We start from the raw sequence: 14,140 nt of genomic DNA, 5'->3' as shown, positions 1-14,140 counted from the left end.
AATCGAGGTGGTGGTGGTGGTGAGGGGTGCGGAGGAAGGAAGATTGGGCGGCTGGTGGTGGGGTCTGCGGCTTGCAGGGGGTCGGCTCCAGCCGCCCGGCCCCCAGTGACCCGTAGGACACAAGTGCATTTGTGTCGAGCCGTGGCGGGGATTAAAGTGCCATACGGCTCGAGCGAGGGGGGACGAGTCGGGTGGAAAACAACTCCCCGCGCGCACAAAGCGCGCATTGTTCCAGCCACCTCCATTATGCCGCGCTGCAGCCAAGAGCCCGTTTCGCAACTGCCCGCCCGCAAGTGCAGCATCGCACGCACACGCGCGCGTACACATTGGGACACACACACACGAACACACACACTGTCAACACACACACACACACACGATCCAGCCTGTTCGGCCGAGGCCGGGGGTGGGTGCGCTCCGCCGGGAATGGGAGAGGTCGCTGGGGCGGGTGGTGGTGGTGGTGATGAGGCGGGCTTGTCGGCTTCTTTTTCAGCTCCGCTGCTTGTCTATTCAAGGCTGGGCTTTTTCATGTCTTCTTTCCCTAATCTCTTCCCTGGCTCTTTTCCTTTTCTCCGGCTCCCCAGGCCTGCCCCAAGTGCACCCCAGAGCCTGGAGCTCCTCGGGAGAGGCGGCGACGGTGGGGGTGGGGCGGGAGCGCTCCCAGCCGCTGTAACCCGCGGATCGAAGCCTGAGGAGCGCAGCGCTTGCCTGCACTGCCGAGGACACGTGCTCGGGAGGAACGGGGGAAGCATCCCGCCTTCCAAGGAGAGGCTCTCTGAGCTCCCCCATCCCGTGCTCTCCAGGACTTCCTTAGGCCCGGAGCGTGATATGCGAAATCCTGCGCGGCGCTGCCCACGGGTGCATGCCAAGTGGGACAGCTCGGCCGCCCCACCCTCACCACGCCAGTGCCGGGGCTCATGTCTTCCTCCCTCTCTGGCTTTCACAGCACTGGATAGGAATTTAAGGCTTGCCAGCCTCTTAGGACCTTACCCTGTTTTCCCCGGGAGTGGAGCAGCGGGGGAGGGAGTGTGTGGGGGGAGAGAACCTAGGCGGCTCCTCGCCTCCCGCCGCGCCCTCCCTAGTGGGCAGGTGGGGAGCGTAGGAGCATGAGTGCGGCGAGCCAGCGCGGTCTGGTTTCCTTTACGTTTACAAGCTATAAATAAACTTCCCCTTGGGCGGATGCGCGCGGCGTCCAAGGGCGGCTTCCCGCCGAATCCGGCGGGTGGTTTACGATCCGGGCCGGGAGCTGGTCCTAGCGCGGCCTGAGCCCAGGGTGGGGCGCTGGCTCCGAGAGAGCTCAGAGGTCGGCCAGGAGTGGCCGAGTGACCCTCTATCCCCCGCGGAGCTGGGGCGCCTCCGCAGTGAGGCCCGAGGGTGGGGCTGGCTGATTTATGAGCCGTCACCCCACCCCGCCCCTCCCGTTTCACTTGTTTTCCTCGCCTTCTCCAGCTCAAACCCAGTTCTTAAGGCCTCGCCCCCAACCCTGCTCAGCGAAGATTTGGCAATTTCAGGCTGCTGGGGCACCGACACCGGCCCCGGCGGGGCACGTGTCCGCAGGGCGTGGGTGAAACCCTCGGTTGCTTGCACCTTGGCGCCCCCGCCCGGAGCGCGACAAGAGGAGGCAGTCGGGGGCGGCCTTGGCCGGAGAGGCGGGGAGGAAGGGCTGGCCGCGCGACTCCGGAAACCGCGGGCCTGCCGGGTGGATCACTGACCTTCAAGGTCACCGGGCGCGGGGAAACCACTGGCCCACGCCAGAGCAGAGGCCACCGGTCCAGTCAAAACCCTACTGGGGAGTGCGCAGCTCCGCAAGGAAGCTCGGAGGACGCGATAGAAGACGTAACTTGGAGGCCAGCACAAGTCCCAGTACTGTTCTTCATCAATGGGGCGCGCCGTGTCACTCGGCGTGGGGGGGAGGGGGGAGACTAGTGGACGTGGAGGGGCCCTTGGGGACTGTAAAAGGAGTGGGGTGACTGGCAGCAGCTACGTTCGTTTCCGCTGAGACTCGGGAGGCCGCGGAGGAGAGGCGGCCAGCCGTGTGGGCGAGAGTCTGGCTTGGGAACCAGGAGGAGGCGTCTTCCCTCCGGGAGGCTCCGTAGCGAGCGTCCCCAGCGTCCCCTTTCCTCCTGCCTCCGCCCCGCTGCGCCCTAGGCTCACTCCCCTGCCCCATGTTTGTTTAACCCTCAACTCCTCCGCCGAGGCCGCGGGTAGAGGGATTCTTGTCGGAGCTAATCCTGAGGCGGGACCCCAATCTCCGGCCGCCGAGAGCGCCCCTCCCCCTTCGAACCTAGAGGCCGAAGGTCCCTATGGCCAAGAGCCTTCACCACCTAAATGGGCCTGGGGGCCATCAGGTGTTGACAGAAGGGGACCCTTGGCAAGGTCCTCATTGTTTCCCGGGAGCTGGGAAGCTGACTCACGCTCTGAGCGCAGAGCGCTGCCGAGTGTTTTCTCGGCAGCCTTTACCCGAGTGCTTTATTTAGACAGGCTTTATTTACAGTACACATGTTTTCGGCTCGTTATTCTGGAGGCGGGTATGGAAACTGGGCAGAGCAGGAGTTCTCCCTGTGAGCCTCACGTTTGGAAGGGGCTAAGGCTCAGCGCAGTCGAAGGATCCCACTACCGCTTGCTATGTTCCCTAGTGAGATGATGTGGGAAAAAAACTGAATGGGTGGACGTGGAAGGCACTTGGAGGGGCACACAGGGGTCATTCCCTCCAACAGTGTGCGCTCGTCGAAGTACATGGTACCCAGAGAAAGGTGAGACTTCAAGGAGGGTGAGGGTCCCAAGATAACACCAGCTTAATGAGAAAAACATCTTAAACTCCATTTCCTGGACTTCTGCACCAGTTTGGAGACTTTGGGGTGACCCAGGCCCTGGTCTCTCTGGATTCTGTAAAGGAGCTTGTCCTGACTCCTGAGTGGAGGGTACAGGCCAGCCAGGCAGCTGGAAGGCCTCTGGTGGCCAGCCTGCAGTCAAACTTGCTTTTTGGCAGCGGCTCAGTAAGTGGGGTGGTCCAGTTAGGGACTGCAGGAAATTGTCTGAGCTAGATTAAATATTTTACAAAACCTTCGGGGGGGCCTAAGGTTGATTTGAAGCTGGCAATGTTAAACCAAACAAAAATTAATGAGTTCTCTCTCCTGACTTTTTAGGTACAGTTCAGAGAAAACTCAAGGTAGCGCTCACTTTTTAGAGGAAGCAAGTTTAATGGTGTTTCCTCTCATTTTTCTCCACCCCAAGAAGTTGCGGTCATCCTCACTGCTGCTTACAGAGCTCAGTAGCCCCTCTGGGTGGGGTGGGGGCAGAAAGGCCTCTCGGGGTCCCTCGTTTGGGGACGGCAGCTGACTCGATCTCCCATGGTCACTAAATTCTAAGTCTTAGCCCATTTGCTTGTTTCTGACTCTTGTTTGGAATGAAGCGCAGCTTCACCAGAGGTGCTCATGCCCTAGGAACTGCACAGGACACAGTGCAAGCATCAGGGCCCCTTCTCCAGGCCTTCCCCTAGGGCAGCCCCTGGGGGAGAAAGGCTTCCTTTTCAAGAGTCAAGGCGTAACAGCCTTTGCCTGTTTTTCTCTCCCTCCCTTGAGTCTCTGGCTGCAAATTCTGAACTGCTTTCTGGGGTTTGTCTGCAGTGTTTCCCTTCCTGAATCCCACACCCTTCGTCCCTGCCCCCTGGCCTGGGGGGTGACCACTCCCTGCACGGATGCCCACCCCATCTCCATATCCAAGCTGCAGTGTATGAGCTCAGCAGGCAGGAAAGGAACTGTGGCCCTGTGAGAGAGGGAGCTGGCTTGACCTTTGCAGGAAAGGAAGAGAAGGCCGATTCACAGCTCACAGCGCTGCAGGGAGACCCAGGGCTGCACAGGGAGCCGCAGGCGTTGCCACAGTCTCGGCAGCTCTGACGGGAGCCTGTAAGAGGAAACCAGCTCCGGGAGGCTGGGAGCTTCTGTGCCGCGTGTACGCGCCCGGTTGAGATGCACAAGCGGCTCTGCATGAGAGAAACTGCCTGTGGGGGCTGCGGCTCCTGCCAGTGTAGTGAAGTCCGGGGGGCCTCAGAGGCTGGGGGCCTAGCCGTCACAGTTTGGGATTGCTGTGGAGGATGGGGCCTCTGGAAAAGACAATCCTAAAGGACGCTGTTCTTAAGAGGCCCAGCCACCTGGAGACTGGCTCATCAGATGGGGGTGGGGAGTGCTCCAAGCTGCTTAAGAAAGTACGACCTAAGAAGGGAATAAGGGCACAATTGCCAAAGGATGGAGACCTGGAGCCTGGGCCGGGTTTTAAACATTAATACTTGAGGTGGCTCTTTGAGACAGCACCTTCCCAGAGAAAAATAGCAGGCCCATTACTGTAAGTCCCCAAAGACCTCAGGCACAATGATCTCAGAGCCAGCAGTCCGGGGCCCACGTAGGGATGTGTGACTCGGGAAAAGACTGCGGAAAGTGCAGCCCACGCTGGTCTCTTCCCAGGCTCTGAGGGAGGGGTAGGTTGTGATGGAGTGTGCTGCTGCCATTTGGGGGTGAGGTAGGGGAGGTGTTGCCTGAGCTTCGCTGTTGGAAACCATTGTTTGAATCTGCACCCAGCACGCTTCTCCAGCCGGGCTAATTCTCCACGTGTTCAATTTTCGTGTCTGAAAAAAAGCAGCAGCATAGAAACAAAACCATATGACAGGACTGGGCTGCAAACCTGGAAGAATTGAAAGGATGGGGGAGGTGGCGGCTGGGAAGGAGGGGAAATTATACGTGTGTGGGGGGCAGCGGCACACCACTCAAAAGTTTCGGCTATTTCCTACCCGATCTCACCTCCCGGTGTGCTCATCTGATGCCGTTCCAACTCCCTCAAACGGTTCCGCAGCCCCAGCGCCAGCGGGAGGGTGGAATTACAGTTGGGAGGCGAGGCGCTGCGGCGAGAGGCGACGCGCAGAGCCAGGGAGCGAGGAAGCACAGGCTCGCAGCCGCCAGACACAGGGCCAGCTCGGGCCAGCAGTCCGTCCCCAGCGGCTCTGCCCCCCTACTGGTCCGCAGTGGGGAGATTGGTCACAGCACACCCTCTGCTGGTTGGGGAAAGGGGGACAGGGTTTCTTCCGCCTACCTCTCCGGGGCACGATGCCCCTCCCCACTTCCCTGAGAGCCATTTCTTTAAAAAATAGCCTACGAACCAAATGTAGAGATTCAGGTTCAGCCTTTCCCCATCCCCTGTGTTTTCTCTGCGTTGTCTAAATCCGCGAGGGCGCTTTAGGCCCGGCCTCTCTCCCTCCCCCCGCTTCCGCCTGTGCACGAGCCAGTGGCGGTCACTTCTGCGACTCTGGAGGCCGAGGGCCTGGGGCTTTGTTCTCCCAGGGCTTCCCCTCCCCCTCTAAGTCATCCCCTTCTCCACACTTTATCTGGCCCCTTCCATGTTCGCGCACACAAACAACCCCGGTTCATAATCTCATTAGCATAGGCCTGGGTCTGGGTGACCGCCAGGCTCCCCGTGCGCCCCGGCGCCGCGCTCGGCTTCTCAGCGAGAGGGAGGTTCCAGCAGGCGTGCGCCCTGGGTGGGGGGCTGGGAGATCGTGGGGTACATTGTTGGCTTTGGGGCAAGACTGGGGCCAGCCGAGAAGTGGAGGCCGCCCGGGACAGCCGCGGCCGCGGGAGGAAAGCCCCTCCCAGCGCCCAGTTGCCGTGGTCCCCGGAGCAGATGGCAACTTTGTCTCCTGGTGTGCGCGCAGCGACTTTCAACACATTCAAAAGGCTGCGCTCAGCCTGTCGGGGAAGCCTCGCTGACATTCAGAACCGATTAAAGACTCGAGACGGTGCCAGGCGCAGTGGAGAGTTATGAATTAATCATGGGGGTTACCGATATCTGAGGCTCCCCAGGGCAGCCCCTCTATTATTAAGCGGCCCCCACTGCCCACTCCTCACCCCCGCCCCCCGCCACAAAGGAGTAGGCTCGGCGTCTTTTGCACTGCCCCAATTAACAGCCTCCGGGTAATGTGAAAAGTGTTTGCCCTGCCACCCTCAGTGCGGGCTCAGGACGCGACGCTGGGCCTGCCAGACGAGCGTCAGGCAGAAAGCTCAGCCTCTGGGATAGGCCCCGGGTGAGCGCAGCACTCCCGCCGGGGGTCGGGTGAATTGCGTTTTCAAGCTATGTGCTCCAGGCCCGGCTCCCTTCACCTCCGCAGCAGGGGGAGACCCCGGTTAGTGGGTGACGCTGGGGGGCAACCACCGCCGGTACATGTCTGGGCTCCGCGAGCAGCGGCAGGCATGTGGTTTCGTGGGGGTGGCTCTGGTTATGTTCCAGGCATGGAAAAGCGAGGTTCATGTGTGCTGTGAAACCCTGCATAGTCCCAGGGCCTCCTAGGAGGCCCACTGGCTGGAACCGTCATTCCTCAAGCAGCCCAGAGGCACCCTCAATAACCCGCACCCCTGGGAACCCATGCACACATTTCGACCGCCGAACCCCCTGTCTGCATACTGTTAAATCACGCACACCCTTCTAATCTTCCCTATTTATTTCCCTGGCCTGTCTGGCCACAGATTTCTGCAAGACAGAGCAGTCTTCGGGTTCCTCCTGCTTCCAGAGGGGCCATAAAAAACAGATGGTCTCATTAGGAACAATTTATGCATATATATTTCGAAGAGTTCAGCAGAGCAGGGGTAGGTTTGCAGCCCCTGCGTCAGGCAGGAGCAAAATATCACCACTTGCAAATGTTTCCAGTTTGCAAAATAATGGCCTATCCAAAGTAGCTAAGCAACGAATTACTCAAACACTATAAGGTTAGATGCCAATATTATCACATTCCTCGTGTTCCTTAAACCGTCCTCCTCCGCGGTCACTGGATTTCTGAGGGAGGCTCGCGGCCCGCGCACCCCTACACCCGCGGCTTCCTTTCAACGACTATTTCCAATCTCCAAGTCAAATCACTTATTAATTATAGAGGCAACTCGAGCAAACCCAATTACCCGTAGGCAGCTCTTCCCAGATGGGAAGTCCGTCTCGCGGCTCCCACGGTGGCCCAATTTCTGGGGAGCCCCCTTTATTTTGTCTTTTGCGTCCGATTTCTTTTTGTCCGTGGTCCGCCAGCGGCCCTGAATGTTTCCTCTCCCAGATTCTTCTTCCTAGAGGCAACTCCATTTTCTTACTGAGTTCCCTTTCCTTCCTCCAAGGAGACATCCCCGCCCCTTAGGAGGCGCTGCCTTCAGGCTAAATTTACCGCCGCGCCAGGTTTCAGCCTTAGGCATTGCAGACCTGGCGCAGGAATGGCGGAAGCCGGATAAAGACCTCTTTTCATTTGCAAAAGGCGGAAGGCTGAGTGATTCGCTCGCTTGGCTGGCCCTCGACTCCTATTTTCTCCCTTCAGGCCTAGCCGGTGGCTTGGGCTCACCTCGATTTGTGAAATGTGGCCTTGGACTCCGCGGGCGCTGCTCGGAAAAAGGCCACCTCACTTTCAATACCGCCACAGTTCTGGCCATGTGGTAATGGTGATGCTAACTCGCAGGACTTGGTGCCAAGCAGTTTACATATACATGTGTCATCTTTAAACCTCGCAGCAACGCATTTATATGGGCCTCATTTCTCCCATTTTGCAGATAAGGAAACAGGTTAAGAAACTTGGCTCAAATCACGCAGTTAGTTGGAAATAAAGCCCTTAATCCTAAACCAGAGTTTTCATCCACAGCTTCAAAGACACCTTCTGGGATAGCATAAACCGCAGGGGCCAGGAAGGGGACGGTTTGTGTGCAGCAGAGGACACCTGGCAGCGCAAAGGCCTCGGAGGTTTCAGGCAGGTGGTCTAGGCGTCAAGTAAGGGAATTAGAAAGCGCACCAGTGGGACGTGGGAAGAGACCTGGGAAACCGAGGCGCGCCTTGAAATGAGGTGCTAGGGTGGCTGCATTGGCTGGGGGCAGGGTTGCGATGCAAAGCGCAGCTGTAGGGGTCTTGCAGCACTTGGAGAAGAGTCCTGTCACCCCTTCGGGGCCACAACAGCCGCTTCCAGGGCTGTGGCGCGCGTGAGACGCGTTGCGAGTTGTGGAGGGCTCGCCCCCGCAACCTGGTGGTGGGGGGTGGGGGGGGTGGCCGTGAGGCACAGCGATGAAGAGGCTCAGGAGGTCCCCAGAGGCAGTTGGCCTCCGCCGCGATTCCCGGGTGCACTCACTAAGATGGAGCCAGCAGTTCAGTCGAGGAGGGGAGGGGAGGAGAGGGGAGCGGAGAGAGGGATGCGCGGGCGAGCTGGTAACCGTCTGCAGCGAGGAGTGTAATTGCCCCTGTGACCGCGGGCGGCGAGGGCGGGGCGCGCGCCCGGCCTCTTCCCTCCTACTCTGCTGCCGGCGCAGAGCTGGTTTTGGCTGGAAAAGCGCGGAGCACCTCGAGGGCCTGGCGGGTTGAGCGCTGGGCGAGGCCAGTCCCAGACCTCGCCGCCTGGGGCCTTTGCCGGAGCGCAGACCACTTCCTTTGGCCCCCAGGCCCTTCCAGACACCTGCCTCTCTCATAGGGTGCACCCTAGCCAGTGCTTGGGGCTTTCAGCTGCGCTTGCGCGATGTCCTTCCCTGGAGAGCGGCCAGCCTCGGGTGGCGGGTGGCCTATGAGGCCGTTTACTCGGCACGGGCGGGCCCTGAAGCCCGCGCGCTTTGGGTCGTTTTGGGCCACCCCAGTTTGGCAAGGGTCCCCCGGTGAGAAGGGAGACAGGACTTAGGACGGTCCCTGCGCCACCTCCCTCTCTTGCGCCATCGATGGGTGTTCTTTGTCCTTTGGTAGGTTCCTGGCTCCGCGCCAAACCGAGGGGACCGGATTAGAGGTGGGGAAGGGGGCCTGGGCCCGCCAGGGATTCCAGAGTTTGTAACCCGTGTAGTTCCTGGCTTTCACGGCTCACTCGAAATCCTCCCAAGGAAGATGTCTGCCAAGGAGGCCTGAGCGAGCCTCGTGCGGCCTTCTGGGTGTGTGAATGTGCGGGGGTGTGTGCGTGTGGAAGGATAGAGCCGGCCAGGCACTTTCTCGGCCGTGGTGCTGCAAGCGCAGCTTCGGGCGCGGGGCCTGGCTCCCAAGCTTGCCCACGTCCTAGCCTCCGCCCCACGGGCGCCCCTGCGCCCCTCTCGCGTCTTTCTCCCTGCCCCCGCGGCAGGAACTGTTAACTCAGGCTGGTGACGGGTGTCTCGGCGCCCGTGGTGCGTTGGTCTTTATACCTCGTGAGTTCAACACTAATGAGTTATGGGTTGGCCCACGAAAACATAATGTGTAAATTAGAAATTTAATGATGTGTAAGATTAAAAGCTGCGCAGGGTTGCATTTATTTAAGGCTGCCATCTTGTGTTCGCAGAGAAATTACTTGAACGACATTGACCCCCCTCGCCCGGAGGACTGGAAAAGGCGCAAGGGACTGGGGAGAGTCCGGGGGACTCGGGTGTGGGACTTGAGGCCCGAGGCCTTCTGTGGTGGCCGAAGGCCTACTCCGGGTGGGTCCATTCACAGGAAGCCTACAGAGTTCTTTCCGGGGTCCAGGATTGGCAAGGCTCTTGCCAATTTCTGGGAAACTAACTGCTGCCTCCTGTCCTTGTGCATTCCTGCGTTGTAGGGGTTGTTTCCAGAATTCAATGGCACCTTCTTTTTTTAAGTGATTTTTTTTTTTTTACCTATTTCCCTTCTTTGCTTAAGCTACAAGTATTGGCTTTACCCTCATTGACATAAGACCCATCCTGTGAAGCAGCCAGGGTCCCCTAGACCTGGACAGGCCTGGACTCTGCATCCTGAACCCTCGGGTTTACACAGATTCAGTTCACTCTTTATGGGATTTTTTTTCTTTTCCTTTTTGCAAATTTTAGGGGAAATTGAAAGCAGAGACTCCTGCCTCTATGCTCTGACATTGGGGTTCCCTGCACAGTGCCAGCATGCCTGGGCACAGGCCAGCAGCCACCTCATTACTGCTGATCCCTGCTGATATCTACAGAGCTAGGGAGATCTGTCTTCTGCGGTTTTCTTTTTCCATCAAAAGCCCTGACGTTATATCTGGCTTGAGGCTCCTTCTCAAGTGCTCCTCTGACCCAGATGGGGCGTGTGATACCATCTTGGGAGGCGGTGAAGGATGGCCACCAGGCCAAGCTTTACATCTGGTTCTGCTGCCAGGGTGATTGGCATGTGGGAGGCCCCTCATGGCCACCAGATATGAGGCCTCTTGGACAGCCTCTGCCCAGCCCTGTGGCAGCTGAGAAAGGGGCAAGGCAAGGATGGTTGCTCCTAGGACCCAATACAGAGCTCCCTGCTGGCCCCTCCAGGAATGGGGTCTTCCCTCCATAAGATACTACTTTTCACCTGGGGGATGACCTGGCACAGCGGGACCTGTAGTGCTTTGGGGGACCTGGGAAGAGTAAAAGCAGATGAAGAGAGGATTGGTTCATGAACTTTCATTTAAGGAATGAGGGCATGTCTCGGTAAATTATAGAGTATCAGGGCCCTGCGGGACATTGGAAAGCCTCCAGTGTGTTTTCTAGGACTTGAAAGAGTTAATGGGAGAAATGTTGTTTCTGGTTTGTCTGTTTGCTTAGGCCCCACACTTATCTAACTAGTCCCTGAAAGGGTATAACTTTAGAGGTTTCTTTCTCCTGCTTGGCTGGGAGTTTCAGAAAACTCTTGTGTAAGTAATCATGATAATCCTTTCAAATTCCTTAGGTCATTTGGTGTTCCCACTTGAGTCCTGTAAAAAAAGATAAGGAGAGAAAAAGGCAGCCTATCATAAAGAGCATTGCAACATATTTCTCTGAAAACTTTCCTCCCTGACCTGGCTATATTGCCCAGATAAACTTACTAAGTATGTCCCCAAGTTTCTGAGAAATGGTACCGCCAGACCGGGATGTTGACAGGGAAGGGAAAGATCAAAGGGAAACCAGGTGAGGGGGCCATATTTTCCCTTTTGGTGGAAACATGAAGGGGACACCTGCCCTCCTTGGGGAGCCAGGGGAAGCGTATCTTACTGTGGGGAGCAGGTCAGAGTGGTAGGCCTTTGAGGTTCTGCTGATAAGACACCTGGCTATTAGAATCAGAAAGGTGTGTGGTTTCTTGGAACTCTTTCAGGCACCTTTTTTTTTTGGTGTCTGCTGTGTGATGTCCCTATGGGGTCCTTCTGCCCTGGACCTGCCCTCTGCTGCCCAAATCAGCTTATCATGGAAAAGTGCCTTGCTCCCACCTCTGTCCCTAAGTACACTGTCCCTGATCCAGGCCTGAGGGCCACAGATATTCTAGCCCTTTATGCACCTTGGCCTCTTTTAGTCAAAGAGGATTTTTACCCCCAAAAGAAAATTTTCATTGAGCTATCACCGTAGGCTGGCCAGACCTGTTCCCATTTCTAGTGACATTCCCCAGGGTTCATTTAGTCCATCATATACCAGTCCTAGAGATGCTGCAGGAAGAAGTAAAAGAATGCTGGGCTGAATTTTTGTAGGTCTTTTTTAGTTCCTTTCTGCAGCTGATCTAGCCCTACATGCTTAGGCAGGCCTCTTTCCCTCTCTGCGACCTGGTGTGGGGGGAGATGATTTTAAAGAGACTTTTTAGCTCAGATTCTGGCAATTTCTTTGACAGGGCTAGAAGAAGCTAGGGTTCTAACTCTCAAGAGTGGATACAGGGAAAAGGCAGTTTTTGATTGACTGGGAGGTTTTGGTGTTTATGGCTTTTTTTTTGAACTCCTCAGAACACTGTGGTAGACAATTTTAGCTTTTCCTCGCCAACATTTGGTCCTCCTTCTAGATTCAGAATCCAGATTTTGGGGGAACCACTCCTCTCTGAAGTTCAGTCCAATTGCTTTGTGGGAGGGGACTGACTTTATCTCCTGGCTGCAGAAGTAGAATGAATGGAGCATTTGAATCTGCCCTCTCAGCCCACTTTAGCCATGGCGATTGGTCCCAGATTGGGTCCCAGAGAGACAATTTCAGAACTTGCTATTTCTAGTGGAAAAGAGAATCGTGCTTTCTACTGGAGTTACCAAAAAGATAGGCTATAAACCTGGGCTGGCAGGCAACCTGAGAATGGAGCCAACGAAGACAGAGCAGAGCTAGGTAACAGTCCCCATTGTTTGAGCTCCTGGATCCCGTTGAACCTGATGCCAGGCCTGCCCCAGGATATTCGTTATGCGTGCCAATAAATTCCCTTTCTTTGCTTAAATCACTTTGACCTAGGTTTCTGTCACTTGAAGTTGAAAGAGTCTTGATTTACCAACATAGAAGTCACTACCTCCAAAGAGGCTGAGAGAAGTTAAATCCAGCAGGTATAAAAGTAGAATGGGAACTCAGATCTACCTTTCTACCATGGTGTTTGGCCCAAGGAGCTTTGTCATTATTTAATTTTCTTTTCCTGGCTTCTTTACATCTTTCCAAAAGATCCACCCAGAAGTGAACCTAGTGTGCTGGGACATCTTCATCCTGGTTGGTGCCAGGGGAGAATGTTTGCTTTCATTTCTGGTGGAGCCTGTCCAGGATTTCACGCTTTGCTTTCAAACCCTTTCCTAAGCTGTCCTCCCAAGATTAACTTCCTTTCTTTTGGTTTTCTGTTTTGTTTTCTTGCCCTCATTCCAAGGACATTTTCTTGACTCCCATCCATTCCCTTAATCTGATTTTCTATATTCTACTTTAAAGACACTTCCCAGGCCTGGGTCTGGAGACAGTGCATAGCAGGCAGTAATAAGTTCCTGGTAATTGTTGTTGTGGCATGAAGTACATCGCTTCCTTCCCCTTGTCTATCAGACGTTGATACTTTGTCTCCCTTCTTTTGAGTAGTTCTTAGCCCCAACTCTTTCAGGAGCCTTATCAATATCTGAGAAAGAGGTGGTCGTCTTCTTTGGCTCTGGCCTAGATAAACATTTGTAGCCCCCTCTCCTCCCTACCCAGCACAGCCAGCCCTGTCACAGTATTAAATACCAAGAGCCCTGGACCAGGAGATAAGAGACCTGGTGTCAGGCAAATACTCCAGTTAGTCTCACACCCATTCCAATTCCCTTTTACTTTCTCGTTTTCTATCATAGAGGCTAGATAGTGAAATTCTCAAATTGCCAGACTCCTTTAGAGCTAGTACTGGCCATGTGACTCCCAAATAGGGCACAACCTTGAACAGAGAAGACTTTTAATCCTCTGCTTTCTTCCTGCCTGGAACACAGATGCTGTGCCTGGAAGTGCAGCAGCCATCTTGGGACCATGAGGGTGAAAGCCGCATGCAGTGGACAGCAGAGCACAGAGAAAGAAACTGTCTGGGTCTTTGGTAACTGGAGCAGATGCACAAGCCCTGGATTCTGTATGTTCATCTGGACTTCTTATAAGAGAAAAATAAATCCCTTACTTAAGCCAGTGTTTGTCAAGATTTCTGTTACTTGTAGTAGTCTTAATTGATACAGCTGGGCTCCATTTCCAGCTTTCCTTGAACTCACTGTGTGGTCCCAGGAAAGTGACTTTACCTCCCTGGACTCTGCTACTTCATTTGTAGAATGAATATTCATGAATACATGCTTTACAAGATTTTTATAACTAACATTCTGATTTTATAAATGTAGCTTTGTGTCTTTTTCTGTTGTCTCTACCTGTGTTTAGGCCTTATCATTTCAGACTGTCACCTGGTCTTCTGACTTCAGGTCTGCTCCACGATTAACCCAAAATATAGGAAGACTGCTTTGTTATGCTTGAAAATTCTAATGGTTCTTCTTACCTACAAAACAGAATTCTGAGTCTTTTTTTATTCCCTACAAATGTCAAGAGTTGAATATGCTTCTGTGATAACCAAGATCCTTTGTAATTGTTTCTAAGACAAAGAACTGATCGACTGACTAGAAAAGATTCTAGAAAGAGAATTAAAACAGTATGAGAACTTAATCCATTACAAATCAAAATAATCAAATAACAGCTAAAGGAATAATAATTTAATAAATGCCATTAATACAATTTATTGATATAGAGAACTAACTTGGATTTGTATCTCACACAAGACCCTGCCCCCACCCTCCCAAATCTGTATAGGTTATTATCTGTATTAAACATAGAAACAAAGCAAAAATCTAAACAACAACAAAAAAACTGGAAGAAAATAGAAGCATATTTATAACATCTACAAGAAGGTAAGGTGGACTTAACAGAAAATGACAAGGACAAAATACAATGTTTCAACATAAGAATAAAGACAATTCTCGCATAATAAAAGTGTG

General features: G+C 54.6%; 1 long non-coding RNA gene across 1 annotated transcript; it reads left to right on the top strand.

Moving 5' to 3' along the window:
• The first annotated feature begins 1,111 nt into the window (after positions 1-1,111).
• Positions 1,112-13,288, top strand: LOC120622725 (uncharacterized). The gene is made up of 3 exons (XR_005658532.1): positions 1,112-1,863; positions 12,132-12,220; positions 13,106-13,288. It is a non-coding gene; the product is annotated as an uncharacterized LOC120622725 (long non-coding RNA).
• Positions 13,289-14,140: the final 852 nt, after the last annotated feature.

Source organism: Pteropus medius, unplaced genomic scaffold (assembly GCF_902729225.1).
Source record: "Pteropus medius unplaced genomic scaffold, Ma_sr-lr_union100, whole genome shotgun sequence".
Lineage (NCBI taxonomy): Eukaryota > Metazoa > Chordata > Mammalia > Chiroptera > Pteropodidae > Pteropus > Pteropus medius.
This window is presented reverse-complemented; position numbering and strand designations above follow the sequence as displayed.